The 19,506-nt window shown below is 48.1% G+C and overlaps 1 protein-coding gene across 3 annotated transcripts in view; it reads right to left on the reverse strand.

Annotated features, from left to right (window-relative positions):
• Positions 1-19,506, reverse strand: part of PRRC2C (proline rich coiled-coil 2C) — a 1,321,979-nt gene that overhangs the window by 558,783 nt on the left and 743,690 nt on the right. The gene's annotated exons all lie outside the window — the stretch shown is intronic.

Here is a 19,506-nt window from a genome sequence, read left to right on the forward strand (position 1 = left end):
ACACTGCTCAATGACACCCACTAGGTTCCTCAAGACAAGGGATTTTAAGGGATTGAGTAAGTGCCATCTTTCTTGCATGGTATGCCCCCACTTGTTGCTGAATTGCTGAATGTACTTTGAGTGTGCCCTGGACTCCTGCCAATCAGGTGCCCAAGGCCTATGTTCCTTCCCTTAAAACCTAAAAACTCAAATTGGCAAACCCTGGCCACATGTCAGCCCCTGGTAAATGGTACCTACCCTAGGTACCCAGGGCCTTGTGACCAGGGAAGGCCTCTAAAGGCTGCAGCACTTATTGTGCCACCCTTAGAGGCCCTGTACCCTAACACAAAGACACTGCCCTTGCAGGCTGAGTGTCTGGGTACAAGACAAAACAAAAAGTCGACATGGCACACATCCTTATGTGCCGTGCCCACAACCTACACTGCCCTGGCATACATCAGCCACCCCTCTAGCTGGGTGCCCTATGCCAGTGGTGTGGGCACAGGAGCATGAGCCCTGTGCCCCTACAGTACCCAGGTCCATTCCTGGGCACTGTAAAGTGCAGTGCTGCCATTTACGAGTATATGGTGCTGGGAGCTCGTTAAACACGAACTCCACAGCACCATGATGGCAACACTGTAGACTGAGAAGTTTGGTATCAAACTTCTCAGCACATTAAACCTGCACTGATGCCAGTGTGGGATTTAATGTACAATGCACTACAGAGGGCATCTTAGAGATGCCCCCTGAAACCTAACCTACAATCGATGTCTTGTCTGAGAGACTGCCTAGGCTGCCACACAGCAGACATGTTGCTGGACCCCTGGGTGGAGAGCCCCCGCTCTCCTGGGCCTGCAACAATGCACATCCTGGGCAAGGTGCTAGGTCTCCTCCCCCAGGATGGGCAGGGGGAAGCTTCAAAGGCATGCCGCCTTTGTGAGCTTCTCCAGGCCACTTGCTGTACTGAGCAACTGGCCCCCACCGGTTCTCACCCCCACTCTGGCGGGAAGCCTGACCAGAAACTCCAAGTAAGGACTGGGGATGTGAAAGCCCTGCCAACCCCACCACTCAGGTGGGGGAGGCGAGGTGAAGCACATCTCCGGACCCTCGCCATCTTGAAGATGGGGAGCCCTACCTAATCAGGACTAGGCTACTGCCCCCCTCCCACAGGACAGTGGCAGGATAGGGGGTGTACCCACCCCAGGACAGGGACCCAGTGGTCCCTGCCCTTTACCTAACTGTAACGCCCCTAAATTTAGTATTTAGGGGCACCCTGAACTTCCTTTCATAGATTCCAGATTCCAAACTAGCAGAGAAGAGCAAGAAGAAAGAAGATCCGCCGTGCAGCTGCTAAGAAGAGGAAGACACCAACTGCTTTGGCCCCAGCCCTACCGGCCTGTCGACCCTTGAACCTGCTAAATCCCGGCACCTCTTGTGGCCAGCAACCTCACAAACCCCGGAGGACCTGGCTACCTTGTGACTGAGCACCTGGGACTCCCACGAGCACTGGCTCAGCTCAAAGCAAGTATCTCACCCCTGGCATCAGCAAGGAACCGTGAACCCTGCACCTGCCAAGCCTGGCCTGTGCTGGAGTGGACAAAGACCTAGAGGACATCCCCGCGGCGACAGTGAACCCGAATCCAGCACCCAAGGACCCACCTCGATGCTCCTGACAAAGCCTGCAGCCTCAAAACTAGGGACCCCCCCCACCCCCCCCAACCGCGATCAACAGAGGGTAAGATTTCCCAACATCAAAAAGCACCTCTGCACCCGGCGCCCTGCGGCCCCCTGTGCTGGACTCCTGGGTACCTACCTATCCTCCAACTACCCAACCTACCTCTTGAAGTGGTGGGCACACATGAAGAATCTCCGTCCCCGAGCTTGCAGCTTTCTAAAATTTCTTCTAAGTGTGGAGTTTCTAAACTTTAAAATAGCCACCTAAAATCAACCGAGTAACGAAAACGGAAATACTCATCTGCTATTAGAAGAGATCTTGGGGCCCAGCACTGACCCTGAAAAGTACTCTTAACCGTACTTACCACTAACTCAGTTTTCTCCCATAAGGAACCATTGACAGTTTTTCTGTGAAATTTCTTCTAAGTGTCGATGTGAGAAAGTGCCATCTTTCTTGCATGGTATGCCCCCACTTTTTGCTAAATTGCTGAATGTACTTCGATTGAGTGTACCCTGGGTTCCTGCCAATCAGGTGCCCAGGGCCTATGTTCCTTCCTTAAACCACACAAACTCCAAATTGGCAAACCCTAGCCACATGTCAGCCCCTAGTAAATGGTACCCTAGGTACCCAGGGCCTTGTGGCCAGGGAAGGCCTCTAAGGGCTGCAGCACTCATTGTGCCACCCTCAGAGGCCCTGTACCCTAACACACACAAACTGCCCTTGCAGGCAGAGTGTCTGGGAGCAGGACAAAACAAAGAGTCGACATGGCACACATCACTGTGTACCATGCCCATCACCTACACTGCCAAGGCATATGTCAGCCACCCCTCTAGCTGGGTGCATTACGCCTATGGTGTGGGCACAGGAGCAGGAGACCTGTGCCCCTACAGTACCCGGGTCCATTCCTGGGCACTGTAAGTGCAGTGCTGTCATTTAAGAGTACATGGTGCTGAGAGCTTGTCAAACACGAGCTCCACAGCACCATATTGGCACCACTGAAGCCTGGGAAGTTTGGTATCAAACTTCTCAGCACATTGAAGCCACACTGATGCCAGTGTAGGATTTAATGTACTAAGCACCCCAGAGGGCATCTTAGAGATGCCCCCTTACAGCTAACTTACAACCCACGTCTGCTCTGAGGCTGCCCCACAGCAGACACGTTGCTGGACCCCTGGGTGGGAGAGCCCCTGCTCTCCCGGGCCTGCAACAATGCACATCCTGGGTGAGGTGAGAAATCTCCTCCCCCAGGATGAGCAAAGGGAAGCTTCAAAGGCAGGCCGCCATTTGGAGTTTCCCCAGGCCACTGCAACCCCCCACTCTGGCGGGAAGCTTGGCCGGAAACCCCATACAAGGACAGGGGATGTGCCAGCCTGCCCACCCCACCCCTCAGGTGGGGGAGGCGAGGCGAGGCACATCTCCGGGCTCTCGCCATCTTGAAGATGGGAGGCCCTACCCTATCAGGATTAGGCTACTGCCCCCCTCCCACAGGAGAGAGGCAGGATAGGGGGTGTACCCACCCCAGGACAAGGACCCATTGGTTCCTGGCCTTCACCTACCTGTAACGCCCCTAAATCTAGTATTTAGGGGCACCCTGAACCTTCCTTCCGGAGATTCCAGATAGAAAATTACAAGAAGAGCAAGAAGAACAAAGACCTGCCCTGCAGCTGCTAAAAAGAGAAGAAGACACCAACTGCTTAGGCCCCAGCCCTACCGGCCTGTCGACTCTCGAACCTGCACCAGCGCGGCATCTCTCGTGGCCAGCAACCTCACCAACCCCGGAGGACCTGGCTACCTTTTGGCTCTAAGCCCCTGGGACTCCCATGAGTAGAGGCTCTACTCAAGAAACCTATTTTTAACCCCTGGAAGCAGCCCGGGACCGCGGACCCAACACACTCTGCACCAGCCAAGCCTGGCCAGTGCCGGAGTGGACAAAGACCCTGAGGACGACCCCACGGCGACTGTGACCCCGAGCCCGGCACCCAAGGACCCCCCTCGACAACCCGGAAGAAGCCTGCAGCCTCAGAACCAAGTGCCACCCCAACCGCGATCAACCAGAGGGTAAGATTCCCGACGTCAAAAGTCACCCCTGCACCCGGCGCCCTGCGGCCCCCTGTGCCCAATCCCGGGGTACCCACCTAACCTACAACTACCCAACTTACCTCTCGAAGTGGTGGTGGCACCTGAAACATCCTCGTCCCCGAGCCTGCAGCCTTTTTCCAAACCGGAACATTCCCATTGATTTCCATTGAGCGCCCGAAGGCTCAAAAGCACCCTGCACCCAGCCGCCCGAGTGGCCCTGGCAGTGCCCTCTCTACACTAACCTACTTCCCCACTTGCCCTGAGTAAGTGACCAGGAGCCCAGCTGCCACAGCCGCGTGGCTTGCCAGACAGCAGCCACCAACCAAGGCCCCCCTATCCCTCATAGGATAACATTGGGCCTAACTCTCTCTGCACCCGGCTGTCCTGAAACCGCTGAGGGTGAACCAACTGTACCTACCTGACACTGGGGGACCCCTGAGTCCATGCCCGGAATTTCAACTCTGCCAGTCGAGTACTTACACTTAAACCGCTAACTTCATTTTCCTCATAGGGTAACATTGACTGGCTTTTTCTTCAAAAATCTTCTAAGTGTGAACTTTTCAAAACTGCAAAAATTCACCAAAAATCAGCCAAGTGACAAAAACGAATTTACTCACCTGCTCCTAGGTGAGCTCCCAGTGCTGGATCTTGGTGCCCAGCCCTGACCCTGAAAAGTGTTCACAACTATACTTACCTCTAACTCATTTTTCTCCCATAGGAAACCATTGTCTGCTTTTCTGTGATATTTCTTCTAAGTGTCTACTTTTGCAAATTTGAAATATTCTTTTAAAATCGTACCATTTCTGCAAACGAAATTACTTACCTGCTTTTGATAAGGACCCCAGTCCTGGGTCTAGGCACCCAGTCCTGGATTACTAAGGTAACGATAAAGTACTCTACCTGCAATGTGAATTTCTTGCCATAGAGATCCATTGAATGTTTTCTTTGAAATATTTTCTAAGTGCTAACTTTTGAAATAGCTAAATATTATTTAAAAATCATTACAGTTATTAAGTCGACTTTCATCACTTGATTCTGAATACTGACCCCAGGCTGGTTCTAGGAGCCAGACCTGGAATTCCAAAAGTAATCTGAAAAGTAATTTATTACAAATAACCTGAATTTACCATTGAGCTCAATGCATTGTTATGTTTAGGAAATAGGATTGTTTATTCAACCAACTGTGACTGTTTACACAAACTTATTGCTTAAGACAAAAGTATTTATATTCAAACTCTCATTCTGAGAAAGTATATTTTTACCCCCTTTGTGGTTCTAAAAATAAAACAAGCATATATTTTATATATATATATAAACCATTGGCCTAGAGTTCAGTTATTGAGTGTGTGAAACCATTTGCTGACTGAGTGTGTACAATAAATGCTTTACACTGTCCTCTGGTACTGCCTTACTGCTCTACCAAGCTACCACTTTTGAGAGTAAGGTCATACCTAACTTTGACCTCTATCAGCCTCTGGGGGACTGTGGACTCTGTACACCCTGTACCTATTAGGGAACAGTATATACAGAGCCACTTTCTCACAGTCGATTTTTGCAAACTACAATTATTTCTTAAAAATCGTACCAACTGTGAAAACGTAATTACTTACCTGTTTTAGATAGATGTCCCAGTACTGAGTCTAGGAGTACAGCACTGGATTACAAAAGTACCGAGAACATACTTTACCCATAACTCGAATTTTCTTCCATAGGAAACCATGGACTGTTTTTCTGTGAAATTTCTTCCAAGTGTCGATTTTGCAAACTTACAAATATTCCTTAAAAATCTCAACTGCTTACAGGTGGCACACTAGTGCTGGATCCAGGATCCAACACTGACCTAGAAAAAGTAACCATAACCCCACTTACCTGCTAAGTGAATTTCCTTCCATAGGATAACAATGGTAATTTGATCAGAAAAGGTTTTCAAGTGTCAACTTTTAAAATGGCAAAATATTGCTTAAAAATCACAACAGTAACTAAAAAGTATATACTCACTTGTTTCCAAGAACCGTCCCAGGACTGAATCTAGGATCCAGTCCTGGAGTTAGAAAAATAATCCTGAAAGTAATCTATTGCAAATAACTTAAAACTCACATTGAGCTGAATGTATTTTTGTGTTTGAAATTGTGTTGCCTATTGCAAAAAACAATGCATTCCAAGTCAATTGTCTTTTGCAAAGTATACAACTAAAGCATCTCATTCTGAGAAAGTATATTTTGATACCTCTTGTTGGTTCTAAAATAAAACAACCCTATATTTTTATATACAAACCATTGGCTTAGAGTTCAGTTCTTGAGTATGTGAGACCATTTGCTGACTGAGTGTGTACAACAAATGCTTTACACTGTCCTCTGATACTGCTTTACTGCTCGACCAAGCTATTACTTTAGAGAGTAATTGTTATATCCAACTTTAACCTCTGCCAAACCTCTGGGGACTGTGGACTCTATACACGCTGTACCTATTTGGGAACAGTGTATATAGAGCCACTTTCCTACTCAGTGAAAAACTACAGAATGTAAACAACATCTCACAATGGGAGTGCATCTTTTAAACCAAATATTTAGGTTGGTATCAAAGATCTTTGGTCATCATCTATGCCGTACAAGAATATATGATGCCAACTGGAATGAAATGGACACATGCAACATTCAAAGGTCTTAGGGTATTGAACAGGATTTGATCTTCATTTCCGAAGGGCAAGAATCCTAGGCTCACCTTCTTGGAGAGTAGGTGGTGCTGCTGCTAAGTTTACTTTTGTAAGAAAGTGGCTCTGTATATACTGTTCCCACATAGGTACAGAGTCCACAGTCCCCAGAGGTTTGGCAGAGGCTAAAGTTAGATATAACCTTACTCTCTAAAGTGGTAGCTTGGTCGAGCAGTAAGGCAGTATCAGAGGACAGTGTAAAGCATTTGTTGTACACACTCAGTCAGTCAGCAAATGGTCTCACAAACTCAAGAACTGAACTCTTGGCCAATGGTTTGTATATAAAAATACGAATGGTTTATTTTAGAACCAACAATAGGTATCAAAATATACTTTCTCAGAATGATGTGCTTTAGATAAATACTTTCAGTAGAAAATAGACTTTTGAATGCAGTAGATACAGTTGTTGCAATAGGCAACACAATTTCAAACACAATTATACATTGAGCTCAATGGGAATTTCTAGTTAAATACAATAGATTACTGTCTGGAATACTTTTCTTACCACAGGACTGGATCCTATATTCTGCCCTGGGACATCTCCTGTAAACAGTTGAGTAAAAACATTTACGTTACAGTAGTGATTTTTAAGGAATATTATTGTATTTTAAAAGTTGACACTTTGAAACTTTTTCAGCAAAAATCACTGGTTATCCTATGGGAGGAAATTCACATAGCAGGTAAGTGAGGTCATAGTTACTTTTTCTAACTCAGTGTTGGATCCTGGATCCAGCAATGGGACATCTCCTGTAAACAGTTGAAAGAATGTGTCTTTGTTATATGGGCGATTTTTAACGAATATTTGTAAGTTTTCAAAATCGACAATTAGAAACTTTTTCAGCAAAAATCAGCCAATGTTATCTTATGAAAGGAAATTCAAGTTACCGGTAAGTACAGTTAGGATTACTTTTCAGGGTCAGTGCTGGGCACCAAGGTCCAGCACTGGGATCTCTCCTGATAGCAGGTGAGTAAATTCGTTTTCGTAATTCGGCTGATTTTAGATGAATATTTTAAAGTTTCAAAACTTGAAACTTAAAATTTCCAAGTGAAACCAGTCAATGTTACCATATGGAAGAAAAGTGAGTTATCGGCTTTTGGGTAAGTACTCGACTGTTCTGGGCATAGACTCAGGGGTATCCCAGGGTCAGGTAAGTACAGTTGTTACACTCTCAGCGGCACAGGGGCAGCCGGGTGCAGAGTGAGTTAGGCCCAATGTTATCCTATGGGATGCAGGGGGCCTTTGGTTGGTGGCTGCTGGCTAGCAGGCCACGCGGCTGAGGGAGCTGGGCTCCTGGTCACTTGCTCAGGGCAAATGGGGAAGTAGATTAGAGTAGAGGTTGCACTGTCACGGGTACTCGGGCGGCTGGGTGCAGGGTGCTTTTGAGCCATCGGGCGCTCAATGGATTTCAATGGAGTAGCTCAAGAACGAACAAAGGCTGCAAGCTAGGGGACGAAGATTCTTCAGGTGCGATCACCACTTCGAGAGGCAAGTTGGGGGATAGGTAGGCACCCAGGAGTTGGGCACAGGGGGCCACAGGGTGCAGGGGTGACTTTTGGCGTCGAGAAATCTTACCCTCTGCTGGTCGCGGTTGGAGTGGTCCCTGGTTCTGAGGCTGCAGGCTTTGTCAGGAGCGTCGAGGTGGGTCCTTGGGTGCTGGATTCAGGGTCACAGTCGCCGGGGGGATAGCCTCGTGGTCTTTGTCCACTCCGGCACAGGCCAGGCTTGGCGGGTGCAGTGTGCGCAGGGTTCGCGGTTCCTGACTGATGCCAGGGGTAAGTTACTTGCTTTGAGCAGTACCACTGCTCGTGAGAGTCCCAGTTGCTGAGAGTAACAAGGTAGCCAGGTCCTTCGGGGTTTGTGAGGTTGCTGACCACTGGAGATGCCGGGGTTTAGCAGGAGCAGGTTTGAGGGTCGACAGGCCGGTAGGGTTAGGGCCAAAGTAGTTGGTGTCTTCCTCTTCTTAGCAGCTGCACAGCAGGTCTTCTTGTTTCTTGATCATCTTTGCTGTTTCGGAATCTGGATCTCCAGAAGGAAGGTTCAAGGTGCCCCTAAATACTAAATGTAGGGGCGTTACAGGTAGGTAAAGGACAGGGATCAATGGGTCTCCTCCCTGGGGTGGGTACACCCCCTATCCAGCCATTCTCCTGTGGGAGGGGGGCAGTAGCCTAGTCGTGATTGGGCAGGGCTTCCCATCTTCAAGATGGCAAGAGCCCAGAGATGTGTTTCACCTCTCCTACCCCACCTGAGGGGTGGGGTTGGCAGAGGCTGGCACACCCCCTTTTGTTCCTTGGGGTTTCCAACCAGTCTTCCCGCCAGAGTGTGGGTCAGAACAGGTCGGGGCCAGTTGCCGAGTACAGCAAGTGGCCTGGAGAAGCTCACAAAGGCGGCGAGGAGGAGGTACCTGATTGGCAGTAGCCCAGGGCACACTCAGTCAAAGTACATCAGTAATTCATCAAAAAGTGGGGGCATACCATGCAAGAAAGATGGCACTTTCTCACAACTTTAACCTGCCTATGTCACAAATATTGTTTGGAAATATGGCACAGAGTGAAAGAACAAAATAGTTACTTACCAGTAGTAGTAGTTTTTCAGCTTGAAGAGTTTTCTGGATTCACATGCTGTATATTATCCCGCCATCTAGTGGTTGGGTACGGAACGGTCTGTCAGTCTTTTTTCGTGGGTATCGCCGACCACCATTTGGTGTTTGGTCGATCGCTTGTGTGATGTCAGATGGCGCCCCGGACGTTCCTGTGCATTGTAGCTATCTCTGGTTTCTTTTTTCCCTTACCTTTTTATGATTAAGGGTAATTACTTTTCCCGTTTAAAGTTTTTTTATGTGATCTTCTTCCCACCTGTTTGCTTTCCTCATCTCTGGGGAGGAAGGCGGGTCGCATGTGAATCCAGAAAACTCTTCAAGCTGCAATACTACTCCTACTGATAAGTAACCATTTCGTTTTGCAGCATGAATCTTTTTCTGGATTCACATGCTGTGCACTAGATTATGGAGCGGTTGCCCTCTCCTTCGGATGCCAGGGGTGCGATGTTGTAGAGTTTGCGAACAGGTGCTGAAGTACTCTGTCCCACCTGCACTCCCTTTGTCATTTGTATCTCCACACAATAATGCTTGGTAAAATTATGTGGAGATGCCCATGTAGCCGCTGCACATAGTGTCTATTGGCACATTTGTTATAAAGGCTAGGGTTGCACACTTCCAGCTGAGTAGCATATTTGAATTGCCTCTACAATCCATCGAACTGTTACTTTTGTAACATGTGAACCTTTGCTGCACCTTGCGTGAGACGATAAATTGACCACCCCCCATACAAAATAGTTGTGTGTCCTGTGGATAATATAGTACCGCTCTTCATCCGTCCAGGGGATGAAGGCTTCTTTTCAGCTGTGTTGAAGGGTTTTTTAAGTGAACTGGTAACAATGCTTTGATTCAGATGAAATTTGCTCACCACCTTGGGTTGGAACTTGGGATTAGTTCTAAGAACTAGAGCTTGGAGTTCACCTACTTTCCATAGTGATATTATAGCTATTAAGAAGGCAGTTTTTATTGAGATATGCTGTAATTCTGCTTTGTGCATTGGTTCGAAAGGCTCAGTCATAAATTGTGCAAGTACAGTCTTTAAACTCCAAATAGAAGCTGGAGCCTTCCTTGGGGGTGCTATCCTTTTGGAAACTTCTAAGAACCTTTTGATGACTGGTGATGTGAAAAAACAATTATATGATGCTCCCCTAGTCTAGCCACAATTGCAGCCAGGTGCACTTTAAGGCTTGAATAGTTAATTGCACTGTCTACCAAGTGGATTAGATAGATTATCACTCTCTCCTGTTTAGACATCAAATCTAGGGTATTGAAGCCTTTGCGCCATAAGAGATACCTTTTCCACTTGTCTTGTGGTTGGTTTTCTTGCCTCTCTTTGTACCTCCACTGTTCTTAGTGGTAAGTTCAGATGTCCAAATTATATGTACTCCGGTGCCAGGCTCCTAGGCTGAGCTGCTGATTCCTGATGGAACACTTGTTCCTTTTGCATTTTGAGGGGATCTTGCTCTTCCTTGAATTTGATAATCTGTTCCTTGGACAGTTTGAGCAGGCTTGAGTACCAGGCTCGTCTCAACCAATGAGAAGCTATGAGGATTAGGTTTCTTACTGGTTTCCTGGCCTTCCCCAGTACTTTGTGTTTTTGAGGAATGGTGCAAAAGGCGTATGCAAATTTCCATGACATTTAGTGACAGGGGTTCACTTTTTACAGGTGGTGTTGAAACCTGGAGGCAAGAAATTGAAATTTCCTGTCCTCCGTTGTCGTTAGTTGTTGCGTTCCCCAGAATCCGAAAATTATTTCTAGGCTCCTCGGTTTCATTTCCCATTCGTTTGAGCTGCTGTTCCGATGCGGAGTTGATTTTCTTCTATGTTGTCTTTTCCTGGTAGGCGTATTGTTTGCAAGTTGACCCTCCATGGCATAGCCCATGTCCATATCTCTTGAGCTAGTTTGCTTAGGGTAAACAACTATTCCTCGTTTGTTCAGGTAAAACAGTTACTGTATTGTTCGTCTGGATCAATACGGTCTTCCCTGGAACGTTGGCTTGAAAAGCTTTCAGTGCTAGTAGCACGGTTTTCATCTCTAGGAAGTTAATGTGTTTTTTGGAGTCGGAGTTGTTCCACTGACCCTGTATTTAAGTTCCTGTATGAGCTCGCCATCCATTGTGAGATGCATCTGTTATGATGGTGTAGAATGCTGGCTCTGTATATGGCAAACAACTAGGTGGTTAAACCGTGCACAGAGTCCAGAGATTCCCCTAGAAGTGTACAGGGCTCAATGCAAATCCAAAGTGCTCTCTTTGTGGTAGTATGAGTTAACAGTCTTCGGCATAAGCCAGAGGAGTTTAAGACATTTGTTGTGCACACTACGACCAATTGATGACACGACTCATGTAGGAAGATGGCTCTGTATATACTATACCAAAGTAAGGTATAATGTGCACAGAGTCCAGTGGATCCCCAAAGGCTTACAGAGGCTTAAGTAGATCAAACTCCATGTGTGAGCGAGCAGTCAGGCTTATCAAAGGGCAGTGTTAGACATTTGTTGTACACACTAAGTCAAGAAATGATTACACACAGCGCCTGAATCCCAGACCAATTTCTTTGTAAAAAAACGATTACATTTTTATTTTTATTATAGAACCAAGTGAAACTCAGTTGCAGGTAAGTAACAGTTTCAAGAACGGCAATGATACTTTGCAGTAAGAATTGCTTTGAAAGGCAGTAGAAACGCTTTACTGTGGTAGGAATGCTTTGGAATTGTCAAACAGTAGCACACTTGGCAGTTGAAAAAGAATGCAATAGGAGAAAATGCAATGCACTCCTATGGGAGGAAAACAGGTATAAGCATTAAAAGTTAAGTACACAACTTACTCTTCTAGTCTTCAGGGGTTTGGACCAACACTGAACAAGGGTCAGATCAAGGTGGTTACTGCACCACCAGCAACAATGGGGCAGCTGGGTGTAGAGATCACTAGGCCACATGTTAGTCAATGTAGACTGAGGGAACGAACCGACAAGAGGTGCTGGTTGCAGTTAGGCACTCGCTGTTTCAGGGCACAGGGCCCAGGGATTGAGGTGAGCACAGGGGGTGCCACAAGGCAGCACTAAAGCTACACAATCAGTGGCACAGGGGGGGGCTGGGTGTAGGGTGCTAAATCGGCATCGGGCTCACAATGCATTTCAATGGGGAATCTTGGTCTTACAAAGAGGCTGTAGGCTCGGTTCACGAAGCTAGATGAAGGTGACCATGGCTAGGCAGGTAAGTTGGAGGGTTGCTGGACACTTGGGCACAGTAAGCTGGGATCCCCAAAGTCAGGGCGCTGAGGATGCAGGAGTGCCTTTTGGTGATGGGGTTTCGTCACAGGGACTCCGTGTTGAGGCTGCAGGCGATTTCGTGGCATCCAGGAGAGGTGCCACCGATTGAGTTGAAGTCTAGATTGCTGGGGAGACGTCACTGGACAGGTAAGCCACTAAGACTCGAGTTGTGGGATTCAGGTGCAGAGTGGGTTGGGTGCGAGGATCAGCCTGGATCTGGAGCCCTTTAAGTTGGAGGTTTTCTGGGCAGGGCCACGGTACTCGGGAGATCAGTCCTTTGTCGAAGAGTGGCAGTTCTTCCTGGGGTTCTTGGAAGTCGCTGGCCAAAGGACAGCCATCGTCGTCTTTGCAGACTCTTCAAGCTGAAAACAGGCCCATACAGCTAGGGCAAAGTCATTCGTCGTCTTTTAGCTTTGCTACACTGAGTCTTCTTTGTCTTTTCCTTTTTAGGTTGCAGGAATCTTTGGATCAAGATTTGGGAGTGCCCCTAAATACTGAATTGCAGCTGGTAGCCAATGGGACTGAGATATACTGCACCCTGCCTTAGGGCTTGTAAGGCCTGCTGGAGGGGTGACTCACCTATACCTTAGGCAGTGCTAGCTGGCATGGCACACAGGTAATGTGCCATGTAGACTGTCATTTTGTCTGCACCGGGGCATGCATGTGGCAGTCTGCTTGGCCTAGGTGAGGGATCCCTAGGGGACCCTCTTTAGTCCCAATGCCCTAGGTACCCAGGTACCATTTACTACAGACTTACAGGGGTCTAAAGGCCAATTGTGGAACATTTTTAGGGAACAGAATACTGGTACTGGGAACCTGGACAGTAGGGACTCAGTAGCCTACAGTCAAAGATGCATCAAAAGTGTAGGAAGTTGGCCCTGTGTTTACTATACCAATTTAAGGTATGGTGTGGTCGCCAGCAGCCATCAACCGGAGGCCCCCTATCCCCATTGGATAACACTGGGCCTCTCTGCACCCGGCCACCCTAGTGCAGCTGAGGGTCTAACACGAGTGCATCCTTGAGCCTGGGGGACCCCTGAGTCTAACCCCAGATCACAAACTCTCACAACCAAGTACTTACCTTTAAACCGATAACACTATTTTCTTCCATAGGATAACATTGACTGTTTTTCTGTGAAAAGTTTCTAGGCGTGGAGTTGGAAAACCTAAAGAAATTCTTTAAAATAGTACTGTAAGAAACTGGCTCTATATATACTGCACCAAAGTGAGGTACAGTGTGTATAGAGTTCCAGAGACTCCATAGGTTTGGCAGAGGTTAAAGTTAGATAGAACCTTACTCTCTAAAGTGGTAGCTTGATCGAGCAGTAAGGCAGTATCAGAGGACAGTGTAAAGCATTTGATGTACACACTCAATCAGCAAATGGTCTCACACACTCAAGAACTGAACTCTAGGCCAATTGTTTTGTATAACAAAATATACTGTTTTATTTCTAGAACCAAGCAAGCCTGGTTCAGGTAAGCATACAAATACTTTGCAGTAGTAATTGTCTTGCTTGAATACAGTTCAGAATTGCAGTATAACTGGTACTGGTTTGGATTACAGATTGCAGTTAATTACTTTTCAGATAACTTTTCTAACCACGGGACTGGATCCTAGATTCAGCCCTGGGACATTTCCTGAAAACCGGTGAGTGAATGAGTTTTGGTTAAAAGTATGATTTTTAAGGAATATTATTGTATTTCAAAAGTTGACACTGAGAAGCTTTTTCACAAAGAACCCCCAAGGTTATCCTATGGAAGGAAATTCAATTCACAGGTAAGTTACTTTTTAGTTACTTTTCTTACTCGGTGCTGGACACCTGGGTTCAGCACTAGGACCTTTCCTGCAAACAGTTGAGAAAATTATGTTAGGTTATTTGTGCGATTTTAAGGAATATTCTTAGTTTTCAAAAGTCGACACTTAGACACTTTTCTCCCAAAAAGTTTCTATGTTATCCTAGGACGAAAAATGAGTTATCGGTTTCAAGGTAAGTAATCTGTCTTTTGAGTTAGGGTTCTGGGGTTAGACTCAGGGGTCTCCCAGGGTCTGTGATGCACTGCTTCACCCCCAGTGGCACTAGGGCGGCCGGGTGCAGAGTGTTGAGGCCCAATGTTATCCTATGGAGGATAGGGGGGCTCCGGTTGGTGGCTGCTGGCAAGCAGGCCACAGGGTTGTGGGAGCAAAGCTCCGAGGGTTAAGCTCAGGGCATGTTGGGGACCAAGTTAGCACCAAAGGGGCACCCTCAGCGGCGCTAGGGCAGCCGGGTGCAGTTTTGAGGTCAGGTGCCCTGTGGAGTTCAATGGAAATACTCCGGGACAAAGAAACACTGCAGGCTCGGGGATGAAGATCTTCCAAGAGTGACCACCAGTTCGAGGGGGTACGTTGGGATGTAGAGGGATGGTTAGGCACCACTGGGTTGGGCGCACAAGGCCGAGGGGCGTCTGGTGCAGGGGTGCCCTTGAACGTCGGATTTGCTTACCCCCCTCTGGTCGCGCGCCGGGGGGGGGATTGGGTTACTGAGACTCCTGGATTGAGGTTGCAGGCGTCGGGAGGCTTGAGGTAGGTCAGGGATCACGGGTCAGGATCGCCGGGGGGACCTCCTCGTGGTGTTTGTTCACTCACACAGGCCGGGCTCGGCAGGTGCAGAGTGTGCTGGATTCGTGGTTTCTGGCTGACACCAGAAGCTGCAGTTCAAACACGTCCGGTGTTCATGGGAGAAGCAGCTTGGAAAGTGAAGGCATGCAGGCCTGTAGGGCTGGGGCCAAGTCAGTGGGCGTCGTCCTCTTGTTAGCTCTGCACGGCTTCTCGTACTTTTATTGTTGTTGCTGGATCTGAGAAAGGAATATGCTACTTACCAGTATGCATCTGTTCTTGGCATGTAGAGCTGCAGAGTTGTACACTTAGCATAGATCGCCATCTGGTGTTGGGCCCGGATGTTTGCAGTTTGTTTTTCTTCTTGGACAGTCTTTGGAAGTCACGAGTTTGGTGACTCCTCCTTCGGTCCGTACTGCGCATGGGCTTCGGCTCCATCCTCAGATTGTTTTTCGCCAACAGGGAAATGATGGAGCTTGGTAATCACAGTGAGAAACCCATGTGTGTAGTATCTAAATAAGATGTACTGGAACGGATACAGGTAGCCGGGGAGGCGGGTGGGCGTGTACAACTCTGCAGCTCTACATGCCAAGAACAGATGCATACTGGTAAGTAGCATATTCCGTTCGAGGCATATGAGCTGCAGATTGTACACTTAGCATAGATTATATAGCAGTACCCAACCCTAGCGGCGACCACCGGTATCCGTTGCAGTGGTTTGAAATAGTGTCTTTAGTACAGCCTGGCCCACTCTAGCTTGCTGCTTGGAATGCACATCTACACAGTAATGTTTTGTGAAGGTGTGCGGTGTAGACCATGTGGCTGCTTTGCAGATGTCATCTAAGGGTATATTCCCTAGAAAGGCCATAGAAGCCCCTAACTTTCTTGTAGAATGGGCTTTAGGCGGAACAGATAATGTTTTTAGCCTTTTGGTAGCAAATCTGTATGCATTTTACAATCCACCTAGCTATCCCTGATTTAGAAATGGGGTTGCCTTTATGTGGTGGAGAGAAGGAGACGAACAATTGTTTAGTCTTCCTGAAGGGTTGCGTTCTTTGTATGTAGTATAGCAAGGCCCTTTTTACATCGAGTGTGTGTAAAGCTCTTTCTGCAACAGATTGAGGTTGCGAGAAGAAGACAGGTAATTCCACCGATTGATTGAGATGAAAGGGGGAAATGACCTTGGGCAGGAACTTCGGATTTGTGCGAAGTATGACCTTGCTGTGATGTATTTGTATGAAGGGTTCTTGTATAGTGAACGCTTGTATTTCACCAACCCTTCTAAGGGAAGTGATAGCTACGAGAAAAGCTGTTTTCCAGGTGAGAAACTGTAGCTCGCATTTATGCATTGGTTCGAAGGGCGGACCCATTAGTCGTGTAAGAACTAAATTTAGGTTCCATACAGGGGAAGGTGGTGCCCTGGGAGGAATTACTCGTTTAAGGCCTTCCATGAAGGCTTTAATAGCGGGCACTCTGAAGAGAGATAAATGCTGTTTGTTTTGTAGATAAGCAGCGATCGCTGCTAGGTGTAGGCGTATGGATGAATATGCCAGGTTACACCTGTGAAGATGGAGCAGATAGCATATGATGTGCTGTATGGATGCATCTAAAGGGTTGATTGTATTGTTACGGCAGTAAATAACAAATCTTTTCCACTTTGCGGCATAACATGCTCTAGTGGTAGGACGTCTGGCTTCCATGATGATGTTCATGCAATCAGGGGGAAGGTTAAGGTATCCGAATTCTAGGATTTCAGGAGCCAGATCGCCAGGTTGAGCTGAGCTAGGTCCGGGTGCCTGATTTCTCCATGGTTCTGGGTTAGGAGGCATGGGGATAGGTGCAGTTTTTGATGTGGTACCACAGATAGTTGTAGTAGCGTGGTGTACCACGGCTGCCTGGCCCACGTCGGAGCTACCAGAATGAGTGTGAGGGAGTGCTGTTGTAGCTTCCTGACCACTAATGGAATTAGTGGGAGAGGTGGAAAGGCGTATGCAAATCTGCCTGACCAGTTCATCCATATCGCATTGCCCTTGGACAATGGGTGTGGGTATCTGGCGGCGAAGCTTGGGCATTTTTTGTTTTCGTGGGTGGCGAAGAGGTCTATCTGAGGATGCCCCCACTGTTGGAAGAATGGTTGAAGAACTTGCGGATGCAGTTCCCATTCGTGTCGTTGTTGCGTTTGTCTGCTGAGCAGATCTGCCATGGTGTTTTGTACGCCTGGAACGTGTTGTGCCAGGAGAAAGATGTTTTGGGGAATTGCCCATCTCCATATGCTCTGGGCTAAGCGGGAGTGCTGGGGAGAGTGTGTCCCCCCCCTGTTTTTGGATATAATACATTGCAGTCATGTTGTCTGTGCGAATGAGGACTGCTTTGCCCGAAATCTGTTTTTGGAAAGATTTTAGGGCTAGAAAGATCGCCAAGAGCTCCAGATGGTTGATGTGGAGCAATTTTTGCTGTGGCGTCCATAGACCTTGCATTGTGAGGTGTAGGAGGTGCGCTCCCCAGCCGGAGAGCGATGCGTCCGCTGTTAGAATCACCTGAGGAACCGGGTCCAGGAACGGCCGCCCTTTTGAAAGGTTTGTGGTGTTCCACCACTGCAGAGAGTGATGTGTGCGGCCGTCCACCAACACCAGATCCGTCAGCTGACCCTGGGCCTGGTTCCACTGTTGTGCTAGGCACTCTTGAAGTGGACGCATGTGTAGTCTTGCATGGGGCACTATAAAGATGCAAGACGCCATCATTCCTATGAGCTTCATGAACACTCTTGCTGGAAGAGAGTGTTGGGGAAGGAATGTTTTGCGTAAGGCTTGAATGCTTGTGATTCTGGCTGTGTTTGGATAGGCAATACCTTTGGAGGTGTCTATAGTGGCCCCGAGGTATTGCTTTGTGTGAGATGGTATGAGGTGGGACTTTTGGTAGTTCACCGTGAAGCCTAGCTGGTGGAGCAGTTGGATGGTGCTGTTTGTATGCTGCACGCATTGATGGTAAGCCGCGGCTTTTATCAGCCAGTCGTCTAAGTAAGGGAAGACGTGAATGTGTTGACGTCTGAGGTGTGCTGCTACTACCGCTAGGCATTTGGTAAACACCCGTGGTGCGGTGGTGACCCCGAAGGGGAGAACCGTGAATTGGTAATGTTGCCCGTCCACCACGAACCTGAGGTATTTCCTGTGAGAGGGGTGTATTGGAATGTGAAAGTATGCGTCTTTCAGATCCAATGTTGTGAGAAAATCTCCCTGACAGAGGAGCGGGAGGACTTGTTGTAGGGTGACCATATGGAAATGGTCTGAATGTATGTAGGCATTTAGAGGCCGGAGGTCCAGAATGGGCCTGAGGGTCCCGTCTTTCTTTGGTATTAGGAAATATAGGGAGTAAACCCCTAGATTTTGCTGATTGATGGGGACCTGCTCTATAGCGTGTTTTTGGAGGAGGGAGAGTACCTCCTGTTTGAGCAGTGTGGAATGTTCTTGAGACATTGGGCGGTGCCTTGGTGGGATATCGGGTGGGGTAGATGTTAGCTCGAGACAGTACCCTGACCGAATGATTTGGGTCACCCATTTGTCCGATGTTATGGACTCCCATGCGTGGATAAAGTTTTGCAGTCTGCCCCCGACCGGAGTGGAATGGTCTGGGGGGAGCGGAGGGAAGTCATTGTGTGGGCGGGGTGGCAGAACGGGTGTTGTTAGTTTTGCCCCTGCCCTTATTGTTGTTGCCTCTGTAACCACCCCTTTGGTTGCCCTTTGAAAAGGTATTTTGAGGAGGGGATTTGTAGGAGGTAGAGGTGCTATCGGTGGAGAAGCCTCTGCCTGTGCCACGAAAGGAGGAGCGTCGAAAGGAACGTTTAGGCGCTTGTGTTTGGAGTGCCCCCATAGACTTTGCTGTGTCTGTGTCCTTTTTCATCTTTTCCAACGCTTCGTCTACCTTGGGCCCAAAGAGCGTTTGTTGGTCAAAGGGGTGATTGAGTATGGACGCCTGGACTTCAGGCTTAAACCCTGAGATCCTGAGCCAGGCATGGCGACGAAGCAGGACACTGGTATTTATGGCTCTAGAAGCAGTGTCGGCTGCATCGAGGGCACACTTAATGGAGGTGTTTGTAATGAGTTTACCCTCCTGTATTAGCTCATGAGCCCTACGCTTGTGTTTCTCGGGGAGGTGCTGCATAAGAGCCTCAAGTTCATCGTAGTGTGCTCTGTCATAGCGCGCAAGTAGCGCTTGTGTGTTTGCAATGCGCCACATGTTTGCAGCTTGAGAGGCGGTGCGCTTGCCAGACGCGTCTAGGAGTTTGGATTCCTTGTCTGGCGGTGGGGCTTCTCCTGAGGACTGGGAGTTAGCCTGCTTTCTAGCTGTAGAGACAACTAGGGAATCTAAGGGAGCAGGGCCCTTAATGTATGCAGGGTCTGTGGGTGCCGCCTTATACTTTCTCTTTTCTAGGGTTTAGTACCCTGGCCCTGACAGGGTCTTTGAACACCTCTGCGGCATGCTTGGTGACACCCTTAAGCATGGGTAAGATAGAGGTGGATTTGTCCTGTATGTCGAATGTATCCAGTAAGAAGTCGTCTTCCACTGGTTCAGTGTGCATGTCCACCCCATGGTAGTGTGCTGCTCTCTG

The sequence above is a fragment of the Triturus cristatus genome, chromosome 4_2, assembly GCF_964204655.1.
Source record: "Triturus cristatus chromosome 4_2, aTriCri1.1, whole genome shotgun sequence".
NCBI lineage: Eukaryota > Metazoa > Chordata > Amphibia > Caudata > Salamandridae > Triturus > Triturus cristatus.